We start from the raw sequence: 16055 nt of genomic DNA, 5'->3' as shown, positions 1-16055 counted from the left end.
ACAAAAACCCTAGGGCTCAATAAGAGAACCCCTCTACTCCCCATCCTTTGCTACAGGAGCCAATCTGAAATGCACACCTGCAGATCTCAGGCAGGAGAGGGTAGTGACTGTGGTCTGTGGATTTAATCTGTGGTCTGGATCAGATGATTTAATTCCAAGTAAAACCTCCTTTTATCTCATTTGGAAACAGGTGTTCAGAGCAACTTTCTTCTAATACTTCAATTTTTACTTAAAATAGATCATACAGAAAATGTGTAAAGTTGTCTAAAGTTGGAAAGACTTCCACATAATAACTTAAAGTGGCAGTTTCACTTAACGATGCTCACAGCAGAAATCTGGGTCTAGTTATCTTGAATCACCATAAAAATCATTTCCTTAGCCCTTTCCTCTAGGCTTTATGTCAGTTAGGGTACAATCAGGGAAGCAGAACCATCGTGAAAGATGTAGAATAAGATTAATTATAAGGATTAGACCTCATGCAATTGCTGGAACTGGCGGCTCTCGGAAGTTACTTAGTTGTTTATGTTTTTATGAAATTGTAAAGGAATAAAATATAATCTTTTCAAAATCTGACACTGAGTTTTATGTACTAGGCTGAAGAGGATCAGGACATTCAGTCCTATTGGCTTCACAAATAGAATAGTACTTCTTAGATCATGTGTCCTAGAATTCTCCTGATACCACATTTCTATCCCGTTAATCCAAAGTATTCAGTCTCACTTGTTAAATTCTGTGGCTGGGTATGTTTTTCATGTGGAAAACAAAGTCGTGATAAGCATGCCAGATTTCTATGTGATACAATGCCATAATCTGCTCTTACTCCTATTCAAAGCTGTTGTCTTTGCATCTAGTATTGAGCCTGAATTTACTCTAGGTCAGCTAGACTCACATTTGGGAAGGAGAGTTGAACATGGACAAGAGCATGCAAAAGCTGTGATTTGTAAAGACATTTTGGAACCCATGGTGACAGGTGGAACCCACGAGGACAAACTAAAACTTGTCTGTCTCTTACCTCCTTCAATCTCATAGTGTTGGTGACCTTCAGAAGAAATGGTGTTATTTGCTATCATGCTCCCTGGGTACTTGGCCCAAGAAAAAGAGAAGCTGAAAGAGGAGATCTGGGGGGAGTGGGGGAGGTGTGAATCAACAATAAGATGAGTTAGCAGATCAGTAGCAACATATGTGAGTTGCCACAGTGCCTGGAGCCTGGCACCTGCCTTGCACAATTTTTTTCAACTTAATCGAGAACAATATAGGGAAGGATTTTCTTAGAAATATATTTCCAGGTAGTTACGATGAGACAGTATGAAGTTACCACAATACCCCCACCTTGTAAACTTCACATCCATATGCACCTCTTTTAATAGCACTTAGCTTTCAAATAAAGACAATTTTAAATAGCATACTTCCTGCCAATATGATGCCACTGTTCTTCATTCAACCACACATACCCTAACCCTCTCCCCCAAAGAGAATACAAAGTATTTATTCATCTTTGGGTGATGTTCTTTCCTCTTCTAGCTGAGTCACACTCTCCCATTGATATCCTGTAGTTTAGCTTCTGAGATATAACAAGCTATAAGAGTAACTTATTAACATATCTTTCACTATTATGTATAGGCAAATGGGAGGAGAGTAAAAAATGGTTGACATGTATTTTAATATTTTCATATGACAATGAAAAAGAAATGTTTATAACAGTATAGTCTTTTTTCCCACAATGGTCACATGATTGTAGCTGGTTTCTATAACTACCTCTTCCATTACCCGTTTCATAATCTGTTTTCAGCAAGCACCTCAACTCACTGGTACACTTGACTTTCTATAAAACAAGCTCCTTAGTCAGGAGCAATGTTATACAGAATGCCATAAAGTTGAGTAAGGAATTCTCTAAGTCCACCACTGTGGTTTTGCCAGAAGCAGTGCAGATGTGGAAGGAAAGTCCATATTCAGAATGTCTAAGTGGACTAAAACAAAGCAAAACTTGCCAGCAGCCAGAGAAAGTTGATATATCATGTTCTGGGAAATGTCTTTAAGAATGATTGCTGAATTCTCATCAAAATCAACAGAAGCCAAAGAGGAAAAAGTATTTTTAGAGTACTTATAAAACAAACAAACAAACAAACAAAACTCTCTAGCTAGCTTCCTATGAACATGAAAGTCTAATTTTAAACCCTTTGTCAAAAATCATTGTTAAAAAGGTGGAAAGTCAGTGCACAGATTGGGAAATTATATTTGCATTGGCATATTTCTGAAAAAGATTCAAATGCAGAATATATAAAAAACTTGTACAAGTCAATAAGCAATGAGAAAACAATACAAATGGCCAAAACTTGAAGAGACACTTCAGAAATATGATATCTAATAGTAATAAGCATACACAAAAAGCACTTAATATAATTACTCATTAAGAAAATGAAAATGAAACCCCATTGAGTGATCCCCCTGTGCCCTTTCAGCACCCCAATTGTATTAATGTAGCCAGGAGGAAATGACCACAAGAGGATAATGAAAAATAGTGACTACTTCCAGGGGAAGGGATGGCCAAGTAGGTTTTCTAGAAACTTCTGTTAAATTAAGTTTAGCCTAAAGCTGCCTCCTTATTTATTTTAAACTCAGGGCAAAAGTTTCTCCATACATAGTGCCCTGTAACCTAACAGGATGCATAAACAGGCTACAGTCTGCTCTCCACCAATCCCTAAGTTTCGGCCATAGGTGGCCAACTGTTCAAACATGTTCAAATAAGGCAAATGCCAAGCTTTAACCAATCCTTCTGTTTCTGTACCTTACTTCCTTTTTCTATAAGTCACTTTACTTTCTCTGTCCATAAATATTCTTTGACCATGTGGCAGTGCCAGAGTCTCTCTGAACCTGTTCTGGTCTGGTGGGGGGCTGCCTGAATCTCTAATCATTCTTTGCTCAATTAAACTCTGTAAAATTTAATTCGTCTAAAGTTTTTCTTTTAACATGTCCATCATTGAACCATGTTCAGTGGAAGAAGAAAAAGCAGTAACAGGCTAAAAACTGGAACACTGAAGGAAAGCAAGTTTTACTAGGAAAAGAGAAAGTTGGTATTCATTGGCCGTACTATATGTCAAGCACTATTTATACATTTCAAATTCATTACCTAATTTAAGCATCATACACCCTACAAGATAGGTTTTAGTCTTCCAATTTTTTATATTTGGGAAATGAGACACAACTTTCCCTAACTTTGAAAAGCATCTCTAACTAAAGTCAGCCAGGGTGTAACATCTTAGAGGGCTCCTAAAAAATCAAAGTTTGGACTATGGAGAAGCAAATAGCCCCAAAGCAGCAGCATTGGCTTTCTCAGTGAGGATGACAAGATGCCAAACCTAGGCACAAATTGCCTCAGGATGAACAGATGGAGGAAATCACCGACTAAGTATTTAAGAGTGCTGAATGTATCAGTGAGTCTCTTCTACAGTAGTGTGCTATGAAGCACAAGAGGCTAGAGGGAAAGATGAGATACTATTCCTTAAACACTCCAAGCGGACTTCCATATCAAGGCCTTTGCCCACTCTGCCTGCAATGCTATACCCCCACAAAACTTCATGGTGTACCTCTGAACTCCTCTACGTCTTTACACAAAAGTCACCACCTTGTGAAGCCTTTATCAAAATCTTTCTATTGTATTTTCCTTCTTTGAGAATCAGGCTCTAGCATATTCCACGTGTTGAGAACTAAAGCACCAAGTTCTGAAGCACTGCCACCTGGTGTCCCGCTGAACTATTTGGTGAGGTTTATGCTGGCCTCCCTGCTGCCCTCCAGTGTTCACGGGCTAAGCTGTGGTGAAGCCTGGTTGCAACAGGAGCTAACATTTCTGAACCAATGTCAGTAACCTTCCCATTGTAGTAATCATGTGAGACAGGATTCAGCAGGACTGGCTGGGATTTTTTAAAATTTTATTTTAAAAATATTTTTCCCTGAATGTGTGAGGGTGATTGATTTCAAAATGGCAAATATAATATATGGGATGATTTAGGCTAATGGAATACCTTGGAAACAAATGTTGGCATTATTGCACAAGGTGGGAAGTTTTTCTCTATTAAGTGAGAGTTCGTCTACTGCTCTGTCCCTTACTGCAGTATAGAAATATCCTAAGAAGTGATAACAAGAGTCAATGATGGAGAAAAGTAAGCCATTGTAGGGAACACAGTGTAGCATACTCTCTCCATGTTATCATATGCCGCCCAACCTCCCAATACAGCATCATAATGCCACTGATTTCCCACTAACAGTAAGAAACATGATAGAACATGGATATGTATTACAGTACATAAAATGTGCTATGCAAATTACAAAATGCCTCTCGGAAAAATACTGAATTTTATCTTGTAGATAGATTGCACTGCAATTTCAGATAGAGTCTCCCAACCCCCCAATATTTTCTATATTGAATGCATCTGGTTGAGTGCCTAAGATACAGAAGTTATTGTACTAGGTGATTTATTCGGTTGGTGTAAAAGTAATTTCTGCTTTTTCCATTACTTATAATGTAATGGCATAACCATTATATAGGCTTGGATTGCATTTCTGGACCTACCACTCATTGGTTGAATTATCTTGAGCAAATTACTTAATCACTTTTATGCTTCAGTTTCCTTATCCCTACAATGTGGATATTGATAGTACTTACTACAAAGGGTTATTTTGAGAAATAAACAAAATGACAAATGCCAATGCTTAGCCCAGTACCAACAAAAAGCTACTGGTTACTTACAGAAAAGGAAATTGAATATGAGAGAAATTAAATGTCTTGCCTAGCATCACAAAGTGTCAGAGTTGAGCCTTCCCTCCATGCCTTATGTAGAGCAGATACATTTTCTCACCCCAAGAATAACTCTCTATCTCATTACAGTGTTATATTGTCTTTATAGAGCTTATCACCATATAGAATTATCTTATTTTGTAAAAACTCATTTATTTAATTTCTTCTCATTGCACTCTAGTCCCTTTTCTATCTCTTCACCACCATGTTCTCCATGCCTGGAACAATGCCTAGCACACAGGAGACACAATCAATACATGTTTGTTGAATGAATGCATAAAAGGTAAAATTATGTCCAGAGTCCTTGCAATTCAAACATTAATATAAAAGTTTAAGCTGGATTAATCTTTGTGTTATTTATCCAGAATTGTCAAGATTTCTATCCTGTAAGTTTCTTAATGTAATATTTAAATATATAAATGCTAAATAGTTGAATACTAGCTTTGGTTTATCTACATTGGTTTATTTTTGCACTTTGGGGGAATTAATAAATAATCTTACTAAAAATTTTATCTATAAATCCCTCACTTTACTCACTGTGGAGATGAGGTGGAAAAAATTCTGAGGCATTTTTCTCTGTAGTGCATGCATCTTATCTTTTATGTTGCAAAAGTTTTTCAGAGGACTCATGTATATGTATATATTTTTATGTTTTAAAAAATTCTGCGTGCACACATACACACACACACACAGACACACACACTCCTCGCATAAGAGTTGATATACAGGCCCACTGTTTGCTCAAAACAGAGAAAGCAAATTGACCTTCTTTCCCTTCACTATCAGGGTAGGTACATTTAGAATCCTCCCTGATATATTAGGCTGTTACGAATGATAAAGATTGATATTACTAGTTGAGTCGTACTGTGGCCAAAGTGGGGAGGAAGGAAACTAGGATCATGCACTCTTCCAGAAAGAGAATCTCGTTGTTTACTTTCTCTGTAAGGCTGTATTTAGTTGCCAACAGGCTTGGCCTTTACTTCAGGTCAAATGTGTGGCTATACCTTGTAGTATTCTGTCCTACTATTATAGATAGAGGAATTCTCCCTGCTGTTAGAGGTATATCTTCTTGATCTGGACACTGCTCCTCCAACATGTGGGTGAATTTATCAGTGGATCGGTGTTCTCACCAGAAATGAGCTCCACAGCATGTAGGCTTTCTGAGTGATTGTGGCCATGACTTCACTCTCATATGATGAAGTTACCTGAATGCTATGATCTTCTCCATTCATCTGGAGAAGAAACTACAGAAAAGAAACTACTACAGCAAAGACTTGGAACCAAGCCAAATGCCCATCAGTGATAGACTGGATTAAGAAAATGTGGCACATATACACCATGGAATACTATGCAGCCATAAGAAGGATGAGTTTATGTCCTTGGCAGGGACATGAATGAAGCTGGAAACCATCATTCTCAGCAAGCTATCACAAGACCAGAAAACCAAACACTGCATGTTCTCACTCATAAGTGGGAGTTGAACAATGAGAACACATGGACACAGGGAGGGGAATATCGCACACCAGGGTCTGTCAGGGGATGGGGGACTAGGGGAGGGATAACATTAGGAGAAATACCTAACGTAGGTGACAGGTCGATGGGTGCAGCAAACCACCAGGGCATGTGTATACCTATGTAACAAAGCTGCACGTTCTGAACATGTACCCTGGGACTTAAAGTATAATTTAAAAAAAAGAATGGCTTGTTTGTCTAGCAGCCATCCCTAACCCTAGTCCTCATGCTTCTGAACTAGGAGTCATTATTGAGGCTTCCAGGATTTCCTTTACTACCCATACCTTTATCTCCTTTCCTGGGAAGGAAAGCTAGAAGTTAACCATTGAGATACTTTCTAATCCTGTTCTAATTTTTTAGAATGTGATTTAAATGTATGTGGAAAGTGCTGTCCCCTGATTTTAGTACATACCCCATGCTGTTTCCTTTGCTTACTTCAGTTGTTCACTGGAAAGGTTTTAAAGGCACTTCATACACTAAACACCTAGAGGTTAAATTTATATTCTGAAAAAAATTAATTAATGCTATCTTATATTATTAAATTTCCCTTGGATATATCTTATTTCTCCAATTATATTTTGGGCTCACAGGGACTAGGGAATGTTGCTTTGTAATCTTTTTTTCTTTCTTTTCCTCTCCCCTAGATGAGGCTGTAGCTTTGTAATTTTTAATTCCTCAGAGCTCCTAGGGAAATTCAAAGCACAAAAATTACTGTTTAAAAAATACATGCATATTGAATCAAAGCAACATTATATCTGGACTGTGACAGAAGCAAGACAGCATAATTCTTATTTACTTTTAAACAACTTTATTGGAGTATGTTTACGTTCCATAAATTCATCCATTTTAAATGTATGGTTCAGTGATTTTAATTAATAACTGATTTATGAAACTATTACCATAATCTATTTGTAAATCCTTTTCAACACTCTAGAAAGATCCTTCATGCCAAACTTATAGTTAATCTCTAATCCAACCCTGGCCCCAGGCAACCGGCTTATATCTTTATAGATCTTCCTTTTCTGAACATTTCATATAAATGGAATCACTCAATATGTAATCTTTTGTGGCTGGATTCTTTTTCTTAAAATAGTATTTTTGAGGCTCATCTGTGTTGTAGCATATATTATGTTTTATTTTATTTATTTCATTTTTGCTTATTTATTTTATTTTATTTATTATTTATTTATTTTTGTTGCCCAATATCATTCACATCTTGTATGAACATACTGCATTTTGTTTATTCATTCACCAGCTGATGGACATTTGGGTTGTTCTCATTTTTTTAGCCTTAATAAAGAATATCCACAAATTAGACTTCCATTATTTTTAGAACATAGGTAACATGTAAAACATTCATGGTGCATCACAAATGTAGGTGGCATATCAGATTCCAAATATTATAAAGTCTAGAGCTAGACAGATATATGTTCTAATTCTTAATATGCCACTTAGGTAATTGACCTTGAGTGAATTATTTAATCTCCTTGAGCTTTGGGTTATTTTTTGTTTGTAAATTGGAAACGGTAATGTCTCTATTGCATGACTTTCTTATTAATGTACATAAAGAAAAAGGTAATTTAGATGTGTGCACATTTGTAATTTGAGGGGGATTCAAAAGTTGTTTTTAACGTTTGAAGATTCAAAGAAAAGTGCTTTTCCTGCCACAAATGCCATCCCACCTGTAACTCCCTCTAAATTTGAATAATAGCAGTCCACAGTTAGGCAGTGCACTTCTGAAAGGGTGTCAATTCTCGTTGTGTTCCACACTCATGGGGGATTTCCTCAAAGTTTATGAAGTTGGCCTGAAGAAAGCAGTTACTTCGACCCCTCTTTGTGAACCACAGGAAACTGAACATAGGGCAGAGCGTTTCTAGGACATTTATGGGAGCTGGTCTTTGATTGGCTAGGCAACCAGATGCAGAATCCTGTTTTCTGAAGCAGAATATTTCCACAGATTTTGGCTGCAAAACGTTTCTCTGCTGTGGGTACGTGAGAAGGAAACATGGAGAAGAATCCTTTGGCAGCCCCATTACTAATCCTCTGGCTTCATCTTGACTGTAAGTCCAGGGGTTACAGGAGACATTGTTAGTCTGGGGTGATGATGAGGAAGGAGGAGGATGCAGTCAGACACTCTAGGTTTTATTTGCGGATGTGTGAAGAAAATGCCAACTCTGTAGAGAGACCAATTTCTATGTCTGACTCTTTTTAAAAAAAACAGGCGTGAGCAGCATACTGAACGTGGAACAAAGTCCTCAGTCACTGCATGTTCAGGAGGGAGACAGCACCAGTTTCACCTGCAGCTTCCCTTCCAGCAATTTTTATGCCTTACACTGGTACAGATGGGAAACTGCAAAAAGCCCCGAGGCCTTGTTTGTAATGACTTTAAATGGGGATGAAAAGAAGAAAGGACGAATAAGTGCCACTCTTAATACCAAGAAGGGTTACAGCTATTTGTACATCAAAGGATCCCAGCCTGAAGACTCAGCCACATACCTCTGTGCCTTTACACAGTGCTGTTCAGGCACCTGCAGCCCATACGCAAACCTGTGTCTGGTGTTGCACTGTTACCAGCATTGACAAAGAACCATGAGTAGGATGGAAAAGACAAGTTCGTTGAATTACAGTTTTTTTTAAGAGGATTGTGCAAACATAGAAAAATAAGCATGCTAGTGATCATAACTAACTACCACAAGAGCAAATTAAGTAAACATATTCCTTATGACAGATAGATGTCAGAGTGCTAATGAAGCATAACACATGACCTGGTAACTGGGCCGTTACTAAACAATACTAACCCCAGCTCCCAACAGCACATTAACCACATCATGGAGTCAGACCCATTGCCTGCTCTTTTGGCATGATTCTGAAAGAACCCAATAGTTATTCAAATCTATCTAAAACAATCTGGGTAAACAAAGGCGATATTTACCCCCTCATTGTTGCTATGTCCTGAAAACGAATTCTTCTATTATACTTTATCACAGCACAAAAAGAGCATGTCAGCATGCCCCTCCCTCACACACCTGGCCTGGAAATATGCATGTTTAATAACAGAACAGGTGATGCTGCCTCCTTTAATCCATTGGGGATTTTGGTTTTGCTTTAGTTCAACTTTTCCCCCACATGAACATTTGTATTTTTATTTCTTCTCACATGTGGCTATTTTCATTTTTAAATATCACTGATAATACCATAAAGGAGCACTGATGAAGGACCTTCACTATTTTACGTGGTCTATACCCCAGCTTGTACTGTGATTGTGATATTGGATGACTAACTGAACTCTATTATCAAAGTCTCTTCATTTGTAATTTCCAGGTATATTAAGTAGGCTGAGTGTTTGGTGCTCTCCTCCTTTTGCAGATTTCCAAACAACCCACCAGTTTAAAGTCCCACTTGTACTCTAGAGGCATCTAATTCTAAGCATTCTTGGGGGCTGTTAAGATGAAGTAAGTTGCTTCTGGGCCTCCTCATCTAAAAGCTAGAATTTCAACTTTCTCTAAACATCTACATTAATAATTATTTATCCAGCTCCTGTCCAGTTACCTAAATTATGCTGCTATTGCATTTTCTCTCTCTTTTGTGGATTTATGTTTTTAAAAATATTATTGTTATTATCACATATTTAGGGAAAAAAGCTGGTACATTTTAAAAATAATAATGGAGTGTATACAAATCTCTGACTGGACCCATTTAGAGAGATACATATATAGAGAGAGAAATACTTTTTTCAAAATTTATTCACAAGGTAGTAATGAATCTATTTGACTACCAGATCAGAAGTGGCTAAATTTGTAATATTATTTGAACATATATGGAATCAGAAGGGTATAGCACAGGACTGAGTGCGGAGAAGCTATGGTTCATTGTACCCTAGTGTCGGTGGAGAAGAACTACACAAAAGAAGACTGATCACTGTTCCAGCTGCTAGTCAAATTCCCAAACCAGCTCTCCATTATTGGCATAAAGATCAATGGAAGAATTTCTAATTTTTCCAGCAATGATCTTGAGGCTTGAACTAACTCTGAATTGGTAGAATCAAAAGGCATGAGTAAAATAAAAGATGAACATCTGACTCATTTGTGAGTGGCTGCAACACAATGCCTCACAGTCTCCTGCATGTCAAGGCACACATAGAAATTAATTACATTCATACAACACTTCAGTGTGGAATGACGCTGCTTGAAACCAGCCCATGACTCCAACTTCCTTGAGAACTCTGCCTGCCTTAAGCCACAATGAGACAGAGATCTTCCTACACACACAATCAAGAAAAATGTAAATCTGTGGTGCACGGTCCTTACAAAAATATCCCTATCTTTATGAAAGCTGTATGTAACCAAGTAAATATGGACCAAAATTTTCAGTGTCTTTGGATTCTAAAACTGATCTGAAATCGAAAATAATGTGTCAAATTCTGATTATTTATAGAGACACAGACAGGCATGTTCTTGTAAATTTTGTTAGTTTAGACACGTGGAAAGAGAAGAGTGAGTGAAATATAAAAATCATGTTAAATAAGAAACACAGATCTCTGTTGATTGCAGGGCCCCAACCTGAGCAATCAGCCACCTGCTCCTGTACTGTGGCTGCACAGAGCTCTTGTTACCTCTGATCATTGCCACCAGGTCTTCTGTGCCAGTGCGGAAGCACAAGGATGGCTTTTGAAAAGAAGTTTGGTGAAACAGGCAGATGTTTCAGGTCAAGCTATTAGAGACTAGCAGAAATCAGCCAGAGGAAGCATACATTTTTATTGTTGATTTCTCACAAGTTCTCAAAAAGACTATTTTTCATTGGACTCCAGAGCTTTTGTGGCTTGCTGAGTAACAAACTGTTGTACAACTCACTTAAGCAAGTGCCATTTTACTATCTCAAGATACTTCTGCTCCTTGTGATGCTGACTGCAGCTAGGGTCCTCTGGGGGCTTGCCTGACTAGAACCCCTGGAGCTCACTTCCATACCTGGAGCCTTGGTGTGAATGTGGAAGGCTGGGCTCATCTCTCATCCCAACTATTCTCAGGGCTTTCATTACACATGGCCTTTGCATGTGGTCTCTCCTCAAGATCTCTCTAGGGTACAACTTATCTGGTGGCTCAGGGCTTCCAATATTACAAAAGTGGAAGGTGCCAGGCCTTTTTAATGTTTAGGTCAGAACTGCCACAATATTATTTCTACTGCATTCTCATGCATACATAAGAACCATGAATGTGGCATTACTTGGAAAAGGGGCCTCTGTAAATATAATTAAAATTGAGTCACGGAGCCAACCCAGAGTCAACATAGAAGGGAAATACACAAGGGCATGAATATCAGAAGCAGGATTTTGGGGGCATCTTTGGATACTAACTCCCACAAGAGCTAACTAAGTAAACATATTCCTATGCCAGATAGATATCAGAGTGCTAATGAAGCATAACACATGACCTTGATAATCCAGTAATTATCAAGGTCATGTCAATTTGAACTTCCAAATACTGCTTGTATCTGTTTCTCTATTTCTATATTGCTTACTGCTTTCCTAATTTAGGCATTCAGCACCTCTCACCTGGATGATTGCAATGGCTTCCTAATTGTCTTCCTGCCTCTTTTCTCAACTCTTTGAATCTAACTGCTACATGGCAACTAGAGTTATTATAAAATGTATCTAATAAGATCACTTCCTTCCTCCCTTTGGGTAATGAGGAACCACTAGAAGTTGTAAAGTTGAAATTCTATATTGAAACTACAAGGCCGGTCGGATGTGGTGGCTCATGTCCGTAATCCCAGCACTTTGGGAGGCCGAGGCAGGCGGATCACCTGAGGTCAGGAGTTCGAGACCAGCCTGACCAACATGGCAAAACCCCATCTCTACTAAAAATACAAAAATTTGCTGGGCATGGTGGCATGCTCCTGTAATCCCAGCTACTCAAGAGGCTGAGACAGGAGAATTGCTTGAACCCAGGAGGCAGAGGTTGCAGTGAGCTGAGATTGCCACTGCACTTCAGCCTGGGTGACAAAGCAAGACTCCATCTCAAAAAGAAACAAACAAACAAACAAACAAAAATACAGGGCCATCTACGGAATCCTGTTTACCTTCTGTTTTAATCTTCCATCCTTCTCTCATATATGTAATATATATATTTTTATATTATATATATTTATATATTATATATGTATATTTAAATTCTAACCCTTTATGTGAATATTGAGGGCCTTCCTAAATCTGACCTCTTTTCCCAGAATATATTTTTCCCATTGTAATATGCACACAGGTCTACTCACCCTTTATGGCCCAATTCAGGCATTATTTGTTTTTTATCTGAGATTTCATAGAATCTCATAGAATCTGAGATTTCATAGAATAACACTTGTAACATCTTATTATAAATATTTTTGAATCTGATCATCTCTTACAATTGTTTTGACAAAAATATTTGCCACTGAGAGCTATCATATGTTTATATTCAATGGAAATGTTTCCTACTAGGAAATGCAGAGATTCCGTCTAAGAGTGCAGAGATTTCTTTTACTCCTTGAACCAATGCATGGCCAGCTTCCCTTCTCTTCCTTTAGTAAATTTCCACTTCCAACCATAAGATCTAGACAGAGGCTACAAGACAGACCATGCTGCGAGTTGGGAAAGGGCAAGCTTGACCCGGGCGAGATTCCTCTGTCTTGGTTTATGCCTCCTACGTAAACTGCACCAGTACTGCTGCCGTGGATGAAGAGGAGGATTTCTAAAGCCCCCACAGGTGCTCCTTGCACACTCCTTGCTCTTCTTGAATGGGGAAGGAGTCCTTATTGCCTTAAAATTGTTAGCTTTGTCTTCATTTTGAGATCCAAATCCAGTATTCCTAAGGAGGAAAAAAAGCATCCCAGTGGCATGCATTTCAAAAGTGTATCTTAATTCACGAGATTTGCCATTTTTCAGCACATCCTAAAACTGCTTCTTGGTCTGTTTCCATTTCATGCAGTAATTCAGATTTAGATTCACTTTTTACCCTACACAAAATGTTGAGATTTCCGCCATTAATACATTTACATGGCAACACTTTAAAGACATTAGATTTCTTGTAGTGGGTTGAATGATGACAGAAGATATGTCCATGTCCTAATCCCTAGAAATAGTGAATGTGGTGTTATTTGAAAAAGGGTCTTTGCAAATGTAATTGAGTTAAGAATATCAAGTTAAGATCACCCTGGATTATTCAGGCTGGCCCTAAATCCAATGACAACTGTTCTTTTAAGAAAACACGGATGAGGCCGGGCATGTTGGCTCATGCCTGTAATCCCAGCACTTTGGGAGGCTGAGGTGGGTGAATCACCTGAGGTCAGGAGTTCAAGACTAGCCTGGCCAACATAGTGAAACCCTGTCTTTACTAAAAATACAAAAATTAGCCAGGCATGGTGATGCACACCTGTAATCACAGCTACTCGGGAGGCTGAGGCAGGAGAATCGCTTGAACCTGGGAGGTGGAGGTTGCTGTGAGCCACTGCACTCCAGCCTGGGTAACAGAGTGAGACTCTGTCTCAGAAAAAAAAAAAAAGAAAAGAAAAAAGAAGCACACAGATGAGAAGGCCATCTAAAGACAGCGGTAGAGGTTGCAATTATGCAGCCACATCCAAGGGATGCCTGGAGCCACCGGAGGCTGGAAGAGATGAGGAAGGATCCTCCCCTAGAACGTTCAGAGGGAACATGGCCCTGCTGACACCTTAATTTCAGACTTCTGGCCTCTAGGGCTATAAAGAAAATAAATTTTTGTCAAGCCACCAAATTTGTTTGCTACGGCAACCCTAGGAAAGTAGTATCTCCTAAAGGTAATATTTCTAAATAGCTACAACCAAACCTTGATTGTTTTTATAGAAGGGCACATTTTCAACCAATACCATTTGAATATGGTATTGATATGGTTCTAATATTTTAATAATTTTTGGAATATTTTAAGTTTAAATCGTGACACAGTATATATACAAACACACAGTTTTTTTTTATCATTTAATGAACACCTGAGTATCCACAATTTACCCTCTATTAGAGTAGGACATGTTGGTGAATAATAGACAAATACTTATTGAGGGCTTACCACATATCAGGAGTATACTAGTGATCCATTAGCAAACCAAAGAGACAAAACTCATTGTTTTCATAGACCCTATATTCTAGAGCAGTACTATCCAATAGAATTTTCAAAGATAGTAAAAATATTCTGCATCTGCATAAACACTAGCCACATACGGATACTCAGCACTTGAAATGTGGCTAGTGTGCATGAGAAACTAAATTTTAAATTTTATTTAATTTAAATTTAAGTATCCTTGTGTGGCTAGTAGCTACCACATAAGACAGTGCATTTCTTGAAGATGATACAGTACACACCTTTAAGGTACAAAAAGGCTAACTCAGATAATCAGTAGTTATACAGGTATAAACACTGTGATAAGTGTGACTGAAGTTCTGAGGGAGTCCACAGTTTTTTTAAGTTACTTTCTGTTTTTATCTTCCAACCTTTCCCACCACATACTGTAGATGTTTATCAGCCAGATCAGAACAGAAAGCTACTTTATCCAAGTCTTTTGTTTATGGAAGCTTTCCAATAGAAATTGATTATCTGTTAGATAAGACTTTTTTTCTAATTATATTAATGTCTTCCCTCATCACGCTGGCATGTGTAAAAGTAACATAGTGGGATGGCAGACATGATCTCTAAATTGGATAGTTTACCAGGGAAATCCGGGTGATGAAAGAGAAATTTGTATTTCTTATCTTCTGTTTTGAGGTAATGGGTTGTCTAACAATAAATCACAAGTGTCTCCCACATTTATTAAAAAGTCTGTGACCTAATATGTCCCATTAAGGCACTTATAAGCATGTGCTACATGACACAACATGATTCTTAGTGACGATGGAAGCGACAAAATGGAACTTTCTCTTTTCTTCGGATGCCCTAGTTTTAAATCACAGACTCCATTTTTAAGAGGCAAATTATTCCTCCTTGAACAATGTCACCATCAGTAAACTCTTTTCTTCCAATCCTTGACACACATACATACCACCTAAATTAGAAAGCAGCTTTATTAATAAAATAATCTGTTGTCAAATCAACAATGTTTGAGTCCAGCCACAGGGGGGCAGCATAGGCAAACATAGACTCTCCTCTGAGAGGGTGGGCAAAATAGTGTGATTGGTTTTCTCAATTTGCAGTCACCTCTTTCCCTTTCTTTCCAAAATGCACACATCTACTTTCCAAAATAGACCGCAACTATTTCTACTGATCTGGAAGAAGCTTGTACCAGGCAACCCATTTAGGAGCAGTTGGATGAAGAGGAAGGAGAGGGAGATGCTACTCATCATATCAATGTTGGTCTTATGGATGCAATTGTCACGTGAGTTTGAGACATCCCTGACTGCTTCCAGAGAATAAATCCAACAGGATAGAGAAGTATCTGCAGGCAGGGAATGGACTTTCTGTTTGAGAAACAAGAGTTAAGACAAAGGGAGAAAAACAGAGAGAAAGAGACAGAATGGATAAAGGTTGAGGGAGATGGGAAGGGAGACGTGGACAGAAAGGGGAAAAAAGAAAAGAGGAGTGAGAGAGACCTGCGTAGCTCAGGAGCTAAATATCTAATCTGATTTTATGTGATGCTTCCCATTGTCTTTCTAAACAGAGGTGAATGGACGACAGGTAATGCAAATTCCTCAGTACCAGCATGTACAAGAAGGAGAGGACTTCACCACGTACTGCAATTCCTCAACTACTTTAAGCAATAT

Source organism: Pan troglodytes, chromosome 22 (genome assembly GCF_028858775.2).
Source record: "Pan troglodytes isolate AG18354 chromosome 22, NHGRI_mPanTro3-v2.0_pri, whole genome shotgun sequence".
Classification (NCBI taxonomy): domain Eukaryota; kingdom Metazoa; phylum Chordata; class Mammalia; order Primates; family Hominidae; genus Pan; species Pan troglodytes.
This window is presented reverse-complemented; position numbering follows the sequence as displayed.